Raw genomic sequence first — 17,675 nt, 5'->3', positions numbered from 1 at the left:
AAGATAGATGCTTCGCCTCATTTCTGCTTGACCAGTGTTTAACTGCTAGAGAAGGCCTGCTGGCATTCTTTAGATACAAACTCTCTCTCATTTACTAATAAAAATAAAAAAGCATTTGTTGCCACACATTCATTTTAAATTTCGACCGGTCCGACCGAGGTGGACCGACGACATCGTAAAGGTAGCAGGGAAGCGCTGGATGCAGGCCGCTACCAATCGATCAACGTGGAAAGCATTAGGGGAGGCCTATGTTCAGCAGTGGACGTCCTATGGCTGAAATGATGATGATGATGATTCATTTTAAATTGTGTTTTCTAAGGATTATTTTTGGGCCTACAACAAACGTTAACAATCAACATTATTTTATTTCACTAATCGTTAGATAGGCCACACACAGCTTTATTGGCTCTTAGGAAAGCAAAAAAATTGTTATGGCTCTATTAATTAATTAAATTGTGATTTGATCGCTAATTTAGGTTATTTGGAATTTTTGATTGAACCTATGTAAAAACCATCTATTTTTTCCTCTTTTCCCAAGTATTTTAACAATTCCTAAACGTAAAAGGTTCATCTTGTAAACATAACACAAATATGAATGTATTATGATAAATCAATATTTAAATAATCAAGAACAAGGGATGTATTGAAAAAACACGAATATTACAGCGTCATCTGACGTATGGGAATGTACTTTGTGAATTTTTATGACTTCCTCGATTGGTATGCTAATATTTTTGTATTAGAGCCACCGATCAGGGCGCTTGAGGGTAACTGCCGGGGCCCACGCAAGTCTTTGGGGACCATTTTGGGTCCGAGGTGAATGACCATAAACAAGACGATCCATTTTGTTTGTGAGACAAAAAGATCTATAAATTGTATCAAAGAGACCTAAAACTGATATTTGGCAGTTGTGACAAGCAATAAAACAGTTTGCACGTTCTAGAGGCAACGCACTTTACGCTACGTGCATGCCTTCAAAAACAAAATTAGTTACCTAACTTACTATAAATACACGAAATTACTTGAGCTACGAGATACCCTTAAAGCCTTAAAGGTACGATCATTAAAGCAAGATTGGAGTACTAATACTATAAAATTAAATGTGAAAGTTTGTGAGGATAAGCTTACGTTTGTTACTCTTTCATCCCAAAACTAATGAACGTATTTTCATGAAACTTTCTTGAAATTAGGCTTTCAATCTCCACAATAACATCAAATGATAAAATAATCATAAGCTTTATTAATAATTAGCGGCCGCCCGCGACTACGTACGCGTGGATCCCGTTTTACCCTCTTAGGGGTTGAATTTTGCAAAACCCGGTCTTAGTTAGCACCTACGTTCTAAAAGGAACCCCCATGCAAAATTTGACTCCTAGCACTTGTAGTTTCTGAGATTTCGTGATGAGTGAGTGAGTCAGTCAGTACCCTTTGCTTTTATGATGATACTAGCGGCCGAGCGTGACTTCGTACGCGTGGATCCCGTTTTACCCCCTTAGGGGTGGAGTTTTATAAAATCCTTTCTTAGCAGATGCCTACGTCATAATAACATCTACCTGCATGCCAAATTGGTTTGGGCTGTGCGTTGATAGATCACTATGTCAGTCACCTTTGAGTTATTACAGATTTTTGTGACAATAACGGGCAAAAGCGATTTTTTTTTATCCACAACGAGGAAGCTCTTGTCCTGTATCTCACCTGATGGTAAGTGATGATCAGGCCGAAGGTGGAAGCGAGCTTCACCCGGAACCTTCAACCAAGGAGGAACTGGCTATCTCACCTTTAATTGCCGAATACAGCTTTTCAGGGGCCCTTACCATGTGCCCATGATACGGCCCTGCCCCACCGGTCCCTTAAGTCTCGTGGCGCATATCGAGTTGCCCTTTACCGCCTTGAGGGACCGACAACATCTATGATATCATTATGATAGCTTGCCAAAGACCGGTTTGGGTATGAAGTGTCCCATTTCTGCAAATAGGAATAGAGAAAGCGCTGTCAAAAGAAATTACTTGCACTACTTTTAAATATAATTTTCTTGAAATAACAAGCAATGAAATGTCCTTCGGCCGTAAGCTTTAGTGTTCCCTATTAAATGTAACATTATGGTCTAAAAGCTTAAGACTATCTAAAAAGGCATTAAATGAGCAATTCTTTTGATTGAAGAGATGATTGGTTACCAGCAGTGAGTTACACTTGTAATTTTTATATTTTAACAAAATATACCTTATTTCATTTTATTTTACATCTAGCTGTGCCCTGTAATGACGCAGTAATGACTCCATAGAGCGTCTCGTAGTGCAGGGAAAAGTTGAGGGCACCAGACCACGTGGTAGATCACCAATGAGATGGACGGACCAGATCAAGGCCGCAACTAAGTGCTCGGATAGCGAAAGTACCCGAAAAGCTGCAGTCCGCGAGGAATGGCGCCGTATTACGAGGAACATCACTCTGAATCGTGATTCAAAATGATGACCACGACCACTCTGACAAGAGTGTACCGACTGAGAAGAAGTTCCCGGTAATACCTAGTTTGAATAATATTTCCCGTTTTTGCAACATTTTTCTTTACTGCTCCGCCCCTATTGGTTGTAGGGTGGTGTTAATATAGCCCAAACTAAAGCCTTCCTCGGTAGGTAAATGGGCTATCCAACACAAAAATACTTTTTCAAATTGGACTAGTTGTTCCTGAGATTAGCGCGTTCAAGCAAACAAACAAAATCTTCAGCTTTATACTCGTAATATTCCTAGCGGCTGCCCGCGAATTCGTACGCGTGGATCCCGTTTTACCCTCTTAGGTGTGGATTTTTGTAAAATCCGTTTTTAATGAGCACCTACCCCATGCAAAATTTGAGACTCCTAGCACTTGTTTATAATTGAGTGAGTCAGTCAGTGACCTTTCGTTTTTTATAGATATCGACTAGTTAAGTACCATTGACTCAAGTATCGAATAACCGAGCCTTGTTAAATATATTTCTTAAATTCAGGGAAATAACAAAGAAATTGAATGAACCAAATATCGGGTTTCCAGTGTAAATTACTGCGACGAAAATAAATTGAATCGATTTGAAAATATAGTTCAATGATCTGGTGGGGTCGATTTTAAATTGGTATTCCATTTAAAATGTTTAAGCATGTAAACTCAGATTTCATCTATCTGAATTGAACCGATTAAGATGAAATTTGGTTAAGAGGTAAGTTTAGTTTGAGACCTAGGAACAAACAAAGAATAGTTTTTATTCCAGTTTTTGGGAAGGCGATAAGAATCCGCGGACAAAAGCTAGTACTTAAGTATACTTATAATACGAGTAGTTGGGGTGAGTTGCACCAACTAAATTTAAACGATAACTAATAACTTGAACCGGAGTTTTTCTAAGGAGTTTGACAGACTTTTGACGTTAATTGTCATAGTTAAAGTAAGATGGTGCAGTGCAACCCAAGCTTATAGAAATATAGTACAAAATATCGGTAAGCCTGTAACTAATAGAGTATTAAAATTATGACGTAGGGATAGCTTGATACAACATCCTCCCTAATATAAAAGCTAGCGGGGGTTTCCCTTTATCAAAACCTTTATTATCACCTTCCTTTGATAATATTATTAATGGCACCTACGCACTTGCTTAATTTAAAAGACATTGGTGCGAAGTTTTAGTTGGTTTAACAATTTAATTTGCTACATAAACGCTCTGACACTAAAAGAAAATTATGAAAATATATTCACGGGTAGATTTTCATTAAATATTTCCAACTAGCTTTCCGCCCGCGGCTTCGCCCGCGTGGAATTTTGTCTGTCACAGAAAAACAATATCGCGCGCGTATTTGCTCACCGTTTAGACCTACCCTGGACTATGACAAACATTTTAAAACCAAAATCAGCTCAATTGGCCCAGCCGTTCTCGAATTTTAATCAGACTAACGAACATCAATTCATTTTTATTTATATAGAAGATAGAAGATTACTAAGACTAAGTTGTACCACCAAACTTTGATCTAACTGTAACGATAACCGGTGATTTTTGTGTGGAGTTTGACAGCTTTTTGACGTTTGTTACAGTCAAATTAAGATGGTGTAACCTTTTGATGTTAGTAATGGGCACATCGTCCAAAATCGTATTCTCACTTTCTTTGGCCATATTACACGTGGAGACGTCGCTTCTGTTGAACGTCTTGTCGTGCAGGGGAAGGTTGAGGTCACAAGAGCGCGCGGCAGATCGCCCATGCGCTGGACTGATGGTCAAAACCGCACTCAATGGTCCACTCCACGAGTGCACAAGAAAGGCTGCAGTGCGGGAGGAATGGCGACGGATTGTGAGGCTTGCCACCGGGCCGGGTATGACGACTACGACCACTCTAGCAAGAGTGTCATCATCATCATCATCATCATTTCAGCCATAGGACGTCCACTGCTGAACATAGGCCTCCCCAACGCTTTCCATGTTGATCAATTGCCTGCGTCCAGCGCTTCCCTGCTACCTTTACGATGTCGTCGGTCCACCTTGTAGGTAGACGTCCCACGCTGCGTTTTCCGGTACGCGGCCTCCATTCCAGAATCTTGCTGCCCCATCGGCCGTCAGTTCTGCGTATTATGTGCCCTAGCAAGAGTGTAGCGACGAATAAGAATGTGCAAAAGCAATTTAACTACGTTAACTCGTAATACTTACGAGCATTGTTTATGAACATAATTACTCATACTACGACATCCAATGTTAAACATAATAAGTATTTTCCCTTTTCCGAAGCGAAAGCCGAAATGATGTGACCGTGTATCGGCTTTTCCTGAAATTTTCTTGTTATTATTTTTATTGATGATATCAAAGTACTATCATGCAATACAGTTGTTATCATCGAAATAAATTATTGTAAAGGTCTCCTTAACCCTTAACTGGTATCGTGGGGATTTTCTTTGATTTCTAAGAAGCTACGCATCGTGGACAGCCAAAATTTTTGGTATTCTCATTTCGGCGCTACTCGCGTCTGGTGCAGGCGTTTCAGCACTACATCATTCACCAGGACGAAGATATGTACGTGTTGGGGTCCGCGCGGCCCCCACAATACCAGTTACGTTAGTTTTTTTTTAATGACAATTTTTATTTGTTTTTTGTTTTTTTGAAGTATTGATGGCTTTTAAGTGATAAAATAATAGATTAAACATAGAACGAAGTTTTTGATTCCAAATTAGTGATTAGTAGCATGCCAGAAGTAGAAAAAGTGACAATAAAATTATAGGTCATTGTGAAGACCCAATAACCAATATTCGGTCGATAATGAGGAAATTGATTCTAATTCTGAAGTTTTTTCTTCAGAGAGTGAAAATGAAGATGTTGTAGGACCTAGTCAATCCAGCTACTATGAAAAAATAAATACAAGTGGTCTGAAAATCCACCAGCACCTGCTAATGTTTGTCAACATAATATTTAAGTTTTTATTTATATAAAATACTTATTATTTTTACTAAACATTACATTAAAACGTTATTTATTGTTAAGTTCACATTATTATAGATTAATTAAAATAATAATATCTTTGGTTATAACTTTCTAAACAATAGGTTTCATAGATATTTGTAACATTAAAAAAATATTACGTAAAAAGTGGTTCCTATTATGTAATGTCTTTAAGTATATAAGTAGGAAGATTTAATTTAAAAAAACTAAATGATTACATAGAACGAGCCTGATATTTATCATTTATGAGCATTTATTCAAGTATATAGGTAAAACATGCTTGCTAGAAGCAAAACTAGTATGGGGGCCGCGCGGCCCCCACGATACCAGTTACGTATGTCCAATTTACGATACCAGCTAAGGGTTAAAATAAATAACGTCTGTATTCAAAAACATTAGGTACTATGAGGCAGGCCGCTACCAACCAGGTAACATGGAAAGCATTGGGGGAGGCCTATGTTCAGCAGTGGACGTCCTATGGCTGAGATGATGATGATGAGGTACTATGAGGTCTCACAGTGCGCGTGGTCGCACAGGGTCACACACGAACCAATCACAGAGCTCTATTCAACGTTGTGCGTTCGATTTGCTGCTTCACTTAAGCAAGCATCGTTCGTGAATACGGGCGTAAGACGCTTTGCAAGTATTAAGTCAATAAGTAGGTACTAACGAGTTGTAAGTTGTAACTAAATCTCGTGCAATGTCACTTAAGCCTAGTTGCACCACCTTACGTTAACCGTAGCTTTAACCTTTAAACTTTATTTGTATAGAGAACAATAGCGTCTAGACAAACCTAAAGAGGATTTAGGACGCTATTTGGATCAAATATGTAAAAAATTGCTCAATAATGAATAATAAATAAATAAATAAAATACCTAAATAATAAATAACCATAACCGGAGTTTTTTCAGAATGAATTTTAAATAGACTTTTAATTATGTAAAAAAGTTCATGCACCTTGAAAACATGTACACACTCGTCACACGTTGCTAAATTAAAATATCTACAAAATAATGTTATTCATATCATGAAATTCATTGACATTAGAACGAAAAGAGATGAGCTAATTAAACACGAAATGTTTATCTAAAATATTATGAAAATAATCATTTTTCACCTAAACGACTGCCATCATACATACGCGGTCGTATAAACGATTAATTGAGAAAAACGCAAATTTTCCCTTTTTATGGCTTCAATTAATATTTAAATGATCATTGGAACCATTATTATTTGGATGGAAAATGCTTGTTATTTGAAAGTGTGATTAAAAAGGAACTGACCCGACCGAAGTGGAAACTAGGAACGTTCAAATACTTCTCTTAAATGAAGACAAATTAGCGAGCTGAAGTGGCAATGGGCAGGGCACATAGTACGCAGAACTGACGGCCGATGGGGCAGCAAGGTTCTGGAGAGGAGGCCACGTACCGGAAAACGCAGCGTGGAATATCCACCCACAAGGTGGACCGACGACCTCATAAAGGTAGCAGAAAGGCAGAATGCAGGATGCAGGTCACTACCAACCGGGCGATGTGGAAATCATTGGGGGAGGGCTATAATATGTTCAGGAGTGGACGTCCTATGGCTGAAATGATGATGATGATGATGACAAGTGATAATGAAAAATATAGTAGAAGAGATTGGCAACACTGGCGTTCTTTCTCTTCCCTCTTTACTATTACTTATTTTGTTGTTCTCCAAGACGACAATAAAAAAGGGCGGGTACAAAACAAAAAAAACATTTACACCCTTACATACTATAGTGTAGGTACATGTACGTGTCACAAGTCACAATAATCTACTTATTAAGTACACAAAAGTCACAAATCATTTTGTGTGTTTGTTTCTAGTTTGGTTAGGATTTTGCAGGTTCAAATCAACTTATTTAAAAAAAATACCAGAAAATAAATTCTGGGGGGTCAAACGTCCTATGGCAGGTCATTAAAATTTAAAAACGAAAGTAATGATGGCTATAAATACGTTCAAATTAATTTAAAAAAGACCATAATTTTATAAAGTTCAATACAAAGCAAAGAACCGCGCAATATTGACACAGAGTAGTGGCAGCAAAACCAACGCATCTGAACTTTGTTTGTATCCACGCGAAGTGGTTAATAAGTGCGTACGGACAGCAAATAAAGTATCGTGAAGACCATTTTTTTTGTTCGGATAATTGACTCAATTCGTCAATGACACTCAAGATTACATTATTAGAGCTAAATAGACTTGATATGTCCTCAAATGGGACTCAAAATCTATCGTCAATATTCGATCAGATAGCTTCATGAAAAGAAAAGTTTACTTAAGTGATTAAGGTTGTTGATTGTTTCAATGATAAAAAGGTTGATAATCACAAGTTACGCAGATAATAACGTGGCTGTTATTAATATAAATAACCATGAAATCTGGTCTGGTGAGGTTCTTCAGGGTTACAGCTTAAGTCGACCTATTCCCGTTAAGGGTGTGAAGTTCACATCGTTTCTGACTGATTTGACTATGAAACACCCTACCCTAAATCTTACCGTTTTCGAGTATTTTGAATGTAATAAAAAATAAAATACTTTGAAAATTTTCACTTGTTTTAATAGGTTTTAATCGTCTACAACGACTTATTTATTCATTTTACGTACAATATTGGTTACTGAGGATATTGATTAATCTTGTTTTACACGTACAATATTGGTTACTAAGAATATTGATTAATCTTGTTTTACACGTAAAAATGAAATAATAGTAATAATAAGACTTAAAATTTAAAAATATCTAAGCTGATAGCCAAAAATCGGGAAATTTTCATAAAAAACAATTAAATTCAAAATACTCAAAACCGGTAAGATTTTGGATAGGGTGTTTCATAATCAAATCAGTCAGATACAATGTAAACTATACACCCTTAACGGGAGGTCGACTTAACCTGTAACCCTGTATACCCATTTCGAACATGTACAGTCGCGGAATGAAAAGGTTCGTCACCTTAGTGTCGGTTTTCGCTTGCACTAGGTCACGGTAATACTATCATACAGTATTGTAACTTCATATAAACGAACGGAACGCGAGCTTTCCTTCGAAATTCAAATCTCGGTATGCGCTCGGTATGCAAAAGTCGGGGGTGTCGCGAATGTGCCACAGAAATAAACGGACGATGTATTGTTTTTTAAACAGTTGGTGCTTTTTTATAAAAATAATTACAAGTATACCTATTTATACAGGGTGTTAGGTAAATGGTTTTATAAGCCGACACTCGCCCATGTTAACATATGCATGTAAATGGTATGGTGAAGTCAGTGATATTATCTTNATCAATGAATGTTATGAAGAAAAAAGATCTGAAAATAAAAATTATGTATTTTAAATGGTTCTTGGTAGTAACAGTATTGATAAAAAAATTATGATTACTAACTGTTATGAGCTCCGATGGTAGTAATAAAAATGTATGAATAAAAAAAGTATGAAAAATAAAATTATGAAGAGAGATTATTATGAACACAAATCGGTAGTAAGACAAAGAATAGGATTTAGAATTTTATGTGAGCCAATATAGAACCTATATATACATAATATACTATCTATACTAATATTATAAATGCGAAAGTAACTCTGTCTGTCTGTCTTGCTTTCACGCCTAAACCACTGAACCGATTTTGACGAAATTTGGCATAGAGATAGTTAGAGTCCCGGAAAAGTATATAGGATAGTTTTTATCCCGGTTATTTAAATAGGGACGAGCGTGATAAAGTTTTTCTGTGATAGACAAAATTCCACGCGGGCAAAGCCGCGGGCGGAAATCTAATTACCGATACATAAGATGCTCGATGTGTTGTTGTGTTGCTATAAGTACATACATTATTTTTAAGATTAGTACAGTCATCTTAAAGACCTTGAATATTTAATGAACAGCCACAACAATACTTAAAGTTTCTTGCCTTCGTTGGAACTGGATATCATTTGGATTTATTTTTATCAAACTTCTGGTTTAAAACTTGTTTATTTAAATAAGGTTTAAATATAAATTGCTTTGAATATAAATAACTTGCTTTTATAATAAGACTTCTGTCAAACCCAAATCATTACAACCAAAAACGCTTCAGAACCGAAAATAATCAGTGCACAGCGAAAAAACAAAAAGCTATTAAATCCATTTTCTTTCATTCGTCTATATCAAATGGATTGTAACATAGATGAGTTCCGCTCTGAAAAATACCTACATTCTAGTGTTAGCCCCTTTGATCCTGGCCCTAGGGATTGCATTCGATAAAAGCGGTTAAGGGCGAGTCGAACTCGTGTACCGTGGATTCCATAATTTAGTATATAAGTAAGTAAATATTGAATCCCTACATAGAAAACCAACTGCATATAAGTTTGTATTTTTTGTGATGGAACAACAAACAAAGTAACGATTTTCGGATATTTTCCCTTTCTATTGCTGTGAGACCTTCCTTCTTGCTATTCATACTTCTAGGTCTATGGGAAGTACTATAAGGAGTGTATCTCTCTATGAAACGTTTGAAAATAAGGATAATAATATAATTTCAACTTGATAGAGAAAATGAGTGTTGGTAGACGGACAACAAAGTAATCTTATAGGGGTTCCGTTTATTTTTATGAGGTACGGAACCCTGATAATAAAAAGCGTAGCTTTCAACTCGCACCTTATTTAGAGCAATTTTCTAAATCCCCATTTCTAAGGTATCTTGATGAATGCGGACAACAATTGAGATTTACACCTTGCTTTATTGGATTTGTTTTCTATTGAATGCTACTACGTCACGTGAGTCAATTCATTTGTTTAATTTGAACACATTCTGATTGCTTTCATCTGATCGTGTTTTGTTCTTTATGCAAAATGACTGTAATGAGTAACATAACATAGTACAGTCGCGGAATGAAAAGGTTCGTCACCTTAGTGTCGGTTTTCGCTTGCACTAGGTCACGGTAATACTATCATACAGTATTGTAACTTCATATAAACGGACAATACGCGAGCTTCCTTCGAAATTCGAATCTCGGTATGCGCTCGACATGCAAAAGTCGGGGGTGTCGCGAATGTGTCACAGTAATAAACGGACGATGTGTTGTTTTTAAACAGTAAGCGCTCTATTTTTATAAAAAATAATTACAAGTACCTATTTATACAGGGTGTTAGGTAAATAGGTTTATAAGCCGACAGTAGACCATTATTGTTAACATACCTATGCATATAAATGGTAGATATGGTGAAGTCAGTTATATCATCATTTTTTTTAATTTTCATACAAATCAACTTTTATAAAATCAGATTTATTAAAATGATAATATCAATTTTCTGACTTCACCATACCATTTCTATACCATGGGCTAGTGTCAGCTTATAAACCCTCAAATTAACCTAACACCCTGTATAATAATCAAGCATTTTGTACGCTCGAGACGCATACATTTTACGGTCGTAAATTTATAAGATTTGTTACTAAATCTGTTTAATTTACTAATTCACTATAAACTCAATGCCAATAATATCTATGATAAAAAAAAAAAGTCTATCTTGTCTGTGGTAGTAAATAAATATGGAGTATTTTTGCCGGTCAACATTGTTTTTATTAAATCCAATTAAATCTCGAACATTTTGGTCCAAACGAGCTGGATTTATATACAACCAAATACATTAATAGTGCAAAGTAACAAGTACAGTAAAATCAGTGTAAATTTTGTGCGAATTCCTGTAAAATATCTACAACAACAGTGAGTTATACCGACCGCCATGGAATTTGATAAATTGGTAAAGTCACAGGTAAGCGTTTACGACAACATATCGAAGCTACTCCTAAACTACAAGAAAACGGGAAAAGAACGGCTAACTAAAGGGTTTGTTGAGGCACGGATGGAGATGGCAGACAAATATTGGGACAAATTCGAGCAACAACATAACACGTTGTTGTCGGCGGAACCAGAGTACCAACAAAAGTCGGAATATTTCACTAAAGACATCTATGAGCAGTGTTTTGATAATTATCTCGATCTAAAAACGCGTATGAAGGAAAAACTAAACTCATTTGAATGTACACAACCATCTAGTGTCGCAGCAAATAATTCCACAACAGAACAATCACTTTGTCCAAACATGAAACTTCCACCAATACAGTTGAGTACATTTTCTGGTGACTATAGAGATTGGCTGTCTTTTCGAGATGTGTTCAAATCATTGGTTCACGACAATACCTCTCTTAGCAATGTCAACAAGTGTCAATATTTGAAATCAAGCACGGTAATACTATCATACAGTATTGTAACTTCATATAAACGAACGGAACGCGAGCTTTCCTTCGAAATTCAAATCTCGGTATGCGCTCGGTATGCAAAAGTCGGGGGTGTCGCGAATGTGCCACAGAAATAAACGGACGATGTATTGTTTTTTAAACAGTTGGTGCTTTTTTATAAAAATAATTACAAGTATACCTATTTATACAGGGTGTTAGGTAAATGGTTTTATAAGCCGACACTCGCCCATGTTAACATATGCATGTAAATGGTATGGTGAAGTCAGTGATATTATCTTTTTTTTAAATTTTCTATATAAAATCAGATTTGTATGAAAATTAAATTATTAAAATGATGGACTTCACCATACCATTTATATGCACATGACGTTAACATGGCCTAGTGTCCGATTATAAACCCATTTACATCCCATTACATCTTAACACAAATATTTTTTCTATTAAATCTACTAATCACAAAACAATTATGCATTTTATCCTATTTTATTCACAAAGTAGGTATTTTGTTTGTCAAAATAAAATAAAAATACAATCACAAAATAGGTACATTCACAAAACTAGATAGAAATTCTAAGTTGGCAGATGTAATGAAAAAAGGGTCTGCAGGTGGGCAGCCCTATAGCATGTTGTCATACAGTGACGTACCGCGCGTCTGTTGACATTTATTTCAAAAATATGGCCGAGTTGGAATACTGTATAGATATAGATGACCCACGCTGAACTGTCCCACCAAACTCAATGACAGGGGGGCGCTACCATCGTTCAACTATATGGTTTCCAACATGGCAAAAATCGGAACCAGCGATTCGGTATTGACGGTGGCGCCCCGCTGTCAATGTCATCGACAGGACAGTCCAGTATTTTGGAACTATAGTATTACCGTGACTAGGTACTGTAAGAGTCAAACCTGCCAACATAACAGTGCAAGAAACAGTGCTGCTAACATTTAAATAAATATGACGTTTGCTAACGAATAAGGTTTTGCTTGTTTCATTTTCTATCCCATGCAATGTTACAAAATATAGTTTTTTATTTATTTAATAGAAATAATAATGGCAGGTTGAACCAACAAGGAGGTTTTAGTTTATCAATCATAATAATCTTGACAAGATAAATCGTCAAACAAATTAGATCAGAATAATTTTGAACTTTACTGACGAACAGTTAAAGATTATTTTCTCTAACTCGAGATTATTCTGTAACATAGTTTCAAAAGGTAATATGTGCTCGCGATTCGTTGAAGGAATCAATTTAAAAACTGACGAACCTTTTCATTCCGTGACTGTACTAGGCACTATTGATCACACTTCCAGCTATCCATTTCCGGCCATAATAATATTATTTATTTACCTATTCCAGTAACATGGCATGACTTATGTCGTCTTGTTCTATCGCAAAGAATCGCCATTTGATGAGAGCGAGAGAAAAAACGGAAATGGGTAGCTGGAATTGTGGCCCATTGTCCATCTATTGTGATAAGAATCGTTTTGTAATATTTGGAATTTCATGCACACTTTATTAAAAAGTATTATAACTTGATAGTGCTCAAGAATGCAATACCAGCATGTAAAACCCAGATCAATAAACTGCAAACTAACCCAACAGAACTACCGCATGTAAAACCGATACCGGTATTTTGTTCGCTTCAAAAGCGCTCGGCTTATTCAAAAATAACTTTGCAACACTCGTTTTGTTGCAGACCGTCCGCAATACATACTTGCTACGTCCACTGGACAAACGCTGTTATTGTTTTGCTCATCCTACACACTGCTTGGAAGGAATGTCAACAATGAAATTCTTAAGGTATTTTGGCTGAGTTGGTGAAAAGGGCTTAATTTAATGTTATCTTATGCCATTTCAGCGGGCAGCGCAGGACCGTTCATTGTGGAAAACCTTGGGGGAGGCCTTTGACCAGCAGTGGACGTCATTTGGCTGAAACGAATGCCATTTCAAGACCCGACTAATGTCAATTTGATAAGTAGCACTTATTTTTGTCTGCATTGTCTAGGTTACAGGTATTTAAGCTGTAAACGTAGGTTTTAAGTAGTTACATTGTTCTGTTCTTTAGCATACCTACTATGCTCAGATATTCCCTACGTGTTTGAATCAAAAATGAGGAGATCCTTAAGAGAACCAAAGTAATCGACATACTGAGCTTGCAGAATTGACAAACTTAATATAGCCGTGGGTGGAGCACAATCATACTCGTAAACTGATGGCCGTTCGGTCAAACCCTGATAAAGTTATGCACCGATCAAGTTACAACATTCCAAAATTAATCAGAAGAACTTGATCGGTGCCCAACTTTATCAGGATGCCTTTTCGTAATTCGTGCAGGTGCTTTTGGGCGGGAGCTCAAAGTGGAATACGTCTTCCTAAAGCCCGTAACCCGTATGTCACTCACCATCCGCATTCCACAGAATTCCAGAATTCTTCTACTCGTAGAATAATCACGAAACAATGACGCCATCCGTGATGTTGGTCATCCCAGAGCCAGTGTGTCACTCGCAAGCCACATCGAGTACGTCATTACTGCTCGCGACTGCCGCCAAATCTCACCTAATGACATGACATGTCAAACGGGGCCATCTTTCTGGTAAACACGCTTTTGTTTTACAGTTTTATCGCAAACAACTCGAAAAATGGCGATTCTTTTCTATTAATCGTAGCTTCTTCATTCTTTTGTTTCTGTTTAGTTTTTGATTGTTTCTGGAAGTGCATTTATATGAACTATATAAGTATCTGTTCATGAATTGTGGATTGACTATATTTAACTTTCACTTACAAAAACTGAAGCATTCTTGTTGTCAAGGGTAGCTTAATATGTCCCATAACAAGATCCAATAAGAAAAATAATTATGCTTTATCACAATTCATTTAATGGACAACGATTTACTTAAGTTTTCTTTCGCACTTGCAATTATAAATCATTAGGAATGAAACTCAATTTTCAGGACTCTATAAAGTTTACTAAAGAGAAAGGTTTCATACAAGGTTTTGTAAAAACCATCTTCATATAAGCGTTTTTATAGAGGTTACCCTCAAATCTAATAATATAACAATAAGAAGACACGATGCGGAAAGGTCAGTCGAGTCGAGCCCTTATGATTTCTGAAGGGTTCCCTTAAAGTCTTTTTTACGCGACTGCAGAAAGAAATGAAATTGGTTGTGCATTGGGTTATGTTGTCGGTTAGTAAGAAATCGATGTTGAACATTTTAATATTATTGTCACCATCTATACTCTATACTAATATTATAAATGGGAAAGTAACTCTGTCTGTCTGTCTGTCTGTCTTGTTTTCACGCCTAAACCACTGAAGCGATTTTGATGAAAGGCATAGAGATAGTTTGAGTCCCAAGAAAGGACATAGGATAGTTTTTATCCCGGTTTTTGAAACAGAGACGCGCGCGATAAAAATATTCGGTGTCAGACAAAATTCCACGCGGGCGAAGCCGCGGGCGGAAAGCTAGTAAGATGTCATTTCTAAGTTTTGGGATCATCATTAAGGAATAGCGACATACAAGAGCGGCACAAACTTTTGATTAAATGTAGTTGCGGACATATTAAGTTGTTAATATAATGAATACTTTTGATTTGAATTTTAATTACTTATCAATAGGTATCGCCATTTTAGTAATTAGCATTCCGCAATTATTAGAAGCGCCACAAAGCAATCTCTCGCTTTTTTCATGCGAATTATTTTCATATGTAGGAAGTAGGTACTTCCTACGTTTAACGGCTTTTTGAACTGGGATCATCTTTCACTAATTTGATAGAATTTTTGTTATAAAGAGAATGAAAAATCTTTGCGGAGAGCAATAGCCCTACCTTATCTTCTCTGTAACGTCATAAGTGCCACTTGTGGTCTAAACTGAATAAATATTTTTGATTTTGATTTGATTTTATTCATGAGACTTGCAATGAAAATGTAAGCCACTATAGCCGAACGGTGAAGGGGTCGGACTGGCCGACTCGTGATCCAGGGAACGCGGGTTCGGTCCACGCCGCCGCTCGACTATTGTGGTGAGCTCACTCGTTATACAAGCATATTTAGCTTAGTACGAGGGGCTAACGGGACTATTAGTAATTAATTTGTGTAATAACAAATTACTAATAATCTTTTAAAAAAATCTGAATCTATATTTTGTCGCAATAAAATAAAAACACACACTGATGATGGGAGTGCAAAAAAGGTCAAGATAAAAATGACATAACGAGTACGTAAGTAAGTAAATAGAGATCGATACACTTGCGTGGTCGTTGTAATTTCCAGTCAGCCATTTTAGCTCTAAATCCTAATGGGTCAAAGCTACAATTGTCCATCTTAACAATAGTTCGTAGTCAGGGTTGTCAAATTCAGCTAAGGAGTTTTTACTTTGTAACTTTTTATAAAATAAGAGCAGTTAGCAAATGTGAATGCAATTCTCTACTTATTTATTTGTCAATCAGTTAATAGTAATACTCGTTCGTTCGTTTCAGCCGAAAGACGTCGACTGCTGGACAAAGGCCTCCCCCAAGGATTTCCACAAAGACCGGTCCTGCGCCGCTCGCATCCAGGTACCTCCCGCGCCCTTCACCAGATCGTCGGTCCACCTAGTGGGAGGCCTGCCCACGCTAGGTACGTCTTCCGGCTCGTGGTCGCCACTCAAGAACTTTTCTGCCCCAGCGGCCATCAGCTCTTCGAGCTATGTGCCCCGCCCACTGCCACTTATATTAGCGATTCTGCGGGCTATGTCAGTCACTCTGGTTCCCCTACGGATCTTCTCGATAATACTCGTATTGAGCTGCTTTTTCTCAGCAGTGACCCATGTAGGTATTGTCCCGAAGCAGTGTTTTAAAGTAATACTGGTGCGTTTTTAAAAGCCTATTTGCAAAAATTAGTGACTGAAAGTGAAGAGAAAAGTGAAAATTTTTATTGCCCGATCAAGTACTAGTACAAAATAAGCGACAGACTTCCACACAAGGCATTGCCTGTCCTGTGGAGGAAGAATTTATTAAGACCTAATTATAACTTTTCATTATAAAATAACAAACTGCAAAGAGGTAAGCAAGTCGAACCGTAATTTTGTAAGCTCTAAAACGTATGTAAGTAGTTATATTTTAAAAAATAGCAGATATAATTGCATACTTATTTGAGTACAAAGCATTTTTATTATCGTATCCAGTCATTTGACTCTACTTTGTACCTATTAAATATCTCTATTCTTATATGGTAACAAAGTGACCCAGTGTTTTCCTGGCAACCCTGCCACGGTCCTTCTTAGTACTCGCAGAGAGTCACGCGTGTCCAATGCGATTGTCCTTACAAATATGTTTAGCTCTCATTTTGTGGAGGAGTGACCTTTCGTGAGTGTAGCGTAGGACGTAGGACTTCTGTTGGAGGTCTAAGGAATATTTTTTTTTAATTATATTTATTATTAGAAATGACTATGGCCACCTCTTCCTTAAGTATTGGAAATTACTTTGCCTATTTAATTACTTCTTTCTTTTAAATTTCGTTCGTTCGTTTCAGCCAAATGACGTCCACTGCTGGACAAAGGCCTCCCCCAAGGTTTTCCATAATGAACGGTCCTGCGCTGCCTGCATCCAGGCTCTTCCCGCGACCTTTACCAGATCGTCGGTCCACTTAGTAGGAGGCCTGCCTACGCTACGTCTTCCAGCCCGTGGTCGCCACTCGAGAACTTTTCTGCCCCAACGGCCATCGTCTCTACGAGCTATGTGCCCGCCCACTGCCACTTGATTCTGCGAGCTATGTCTATATCTATGCTTTTAAACTTAGTTTAGGTTTAGTTTTCGTTTTTATACTCCGTGAAATTTAACTTACAAACTTGATAAGATGCTCTATGTACGAGTAGCTCAATACCTACTCAATGCCTAATACCTTTATTGCATCCATCTTAAGCACACTTCTTAACAGACTGTTACTTTAATTCGTAATGAAAATGGAGTGAAATCTCTCACATAGCTGAGGATGTATTT

This window comes from Ostrinia furnacalis, unplaced genomic scaffold, assembly GCF_004193835.3.
Source record: "Ostrinia furnacalis isolate ACB-3 unplaced genomic scaffold, ASM419383v2 OfSCF1533, whole genome shotgun sequence".
NCBI lineage: Eukaryota > Metazoa > Arthropoda > Insecta > Lepidoptera > Crambidae > Ostrinia > Ostrinia furnacalis.
This window is presented reverse-complemented; position numbering follows the sequence as displayed.